This window comes from Ictidomys tridecemlineatus, chromosome 7, assembly GCF_052094955.1.
Source record: "Ictidomys tridecemlineatus isolate mIctTri1 chromosome 7, mIctTri1.hap1, whole genome shotgun sequence".
Taxonomy (NCBI): Eukaryota; Metazoa; Chordata; class Mammalia; order Rodentia; family Sciuridae; genus Ictidomys; species Ictidomys tridecemlineatus.
The window spans coordinates 87,878,183-87,880,007 of record NC_135483.1 but is presented as its reverse complement, the minus strand read 5'-3'; the positions used below and the strand labels follow the sequence as shown (position 1 = coordinate 87,880,007).

At 42.8% G+C, this 1,825-nt stretch overlaps 1 non-coding gene across 1 annotated transcript; it reads right to left on the bottom strand.

Moving 5' to 3' along the window:
- Positions 1 to 305: 305 nt before the first annotated feature.
- On the bottom strand, positions 306 to 407 carry LOC120886740 (small nucleolar RNA U13). Its single transcript, XR_013424520.1, has one exon. It is a non-coding gene; the product is annotated as a small nucleolar RNA U13 (small nucleolar RNA).
- Between the last annotated feature and the right edge of the window lie 1,418 nt (positions 408 to 1,825).

Sequence of the window (1,825 nt, the reverse complement as noted above, 5' to 3'; positions counted from 1 at the left end):
GAGAGAAGAGAAAGCCCAAGAATATGTCCTCATAGGGAATAGCAGTGGGCACAGGGGATGGGGCATTTCAATGTCATCCTAATGAGCCCAAAAAGTGAGCTCTGAAGAGGCCTGACCCTACCCTTTGTCAAGAGGACCACTTGCCAAGAGCCAGGGCCCCTTATCTGATGGTCCATCCCAGTAGGACCCAGATCTTTCTTAAAGCTACACCAAGAAAGCTTCCCCACAAATAGAATTTATTAAAACTTGTATTCTTCCTACAAGGGTTTGCCCAGGTAAAGGTGAGAGTTCTGATCCATTTTTCACATCCGACTGGTAATGTGCTCACACTGTAACAAGGTTTGAGGGAGGCAAATCTCACACAGTGGCATGAAAACATGCATTGTACATAAAAATAGCCAAAGGATTGTGCTTTTGTTTGTTAATTTATGTCAAGTAACACTGGGATTTGGGAATGGCAAATTACAATATTTTATAATTTGGAACTCCAGAAGGGAAAGTCCAAGATGTTTTGCAAGATAAAGTATGACATCCTGAGATTCCACCAACTTTAGGCTAAAAATTGAGTAGCTAAAAATTGAAAATCTCAGCAGGCTTTTGACTGGAATTTTATGGGCTACAGTTGAGCAATGCTTTACTAGATTTTGCATGCCACCTTATTTAATATAGGAAAATTACCCTGAGATAAAGTAGTTACTCTCCTCCTCATTTTACAGGTGATAAAATGGAGTCACAGGGAGAGGTTCCCTAACTGTCCGGATTTACCATATTTTCAAGTTGTCAGAATTAAAATAGAGCCTCTTGGCTCAAGCTTCAGCAAAAAAATAATCAGGGAGGTGGTAAAGAGGTAATGTCACCTACATGTGCCTGATGACAAGACCTGTTACAAGAGACTGCCAGAACCATCCCCTTGCACAAAGCCATAACAACCTTGCCCAACAAACACTTCTGTAATAACTGTCTAACCACTGCCCACCCAACTTCAGGTGACGCCACCCCTAGGATTCTTGATGAATATTGGCTTATTCATGCAGTATTGATATTCTTCAAGCAATCTTCCTGGGGACTGAACCCAGAGGGCTTTTACCACCGAATCACATTCCCATTCCTTTTTATTTTTATTTTTATTAGGAAACTTAGTCTTAGTTACTAGGGTCTCACTCACTAAGTGGCTGAGGTTGGCCATGAACTTGCAATCCTCCTGTCTTTGGGATTACAGGCATGCACCACCATGCTTTTATTGTACACATGGTTTATTAGCATGTGCATGTTATTATTGCAATGTTTTCCCATAATGAACTTAATCTTTGGATAATTCCTCTGTGCTTCTCACTGCACTGGCTAAGTAGGAGAGCTGAAGGACTGGGTTGCAAGCCCACCTCTTATCTCTTAGCCAGGGTGGCATCTGTGCCTCGTGAAAGAGCCTTCAGACTCAGGTGGGTGATGTAGCCTGCTTCTTCCACATTAAAATACTACAAAATCAGTATAAAAATCAGCAGGCAATATCAAAAGTCATTCCAATTCACCAACAAACAATTCAGAGGGTATAAATAATAGATTCAGACTTTGACATGGGGCACTCCTAGGCCACAAACAGTGATGTACTGGATTGTGTGCCAGATCATGGCTGGTATTTTTTGTGCCTGTAATTGCAAGAATCTGGGAGGGCTGAGCCTGTGGGGGAGATCACATTTTCAGGGTGGGCAAAATTGAGCACACAAACCAGAGGTGTCCTCTCTTCCTGACTGGCACTCAGTTAATGCTCATGGGCCCAGTTCTCCACATCCACACAGAATCCCAGGGCACCCCACCTGGCAGGGACTGT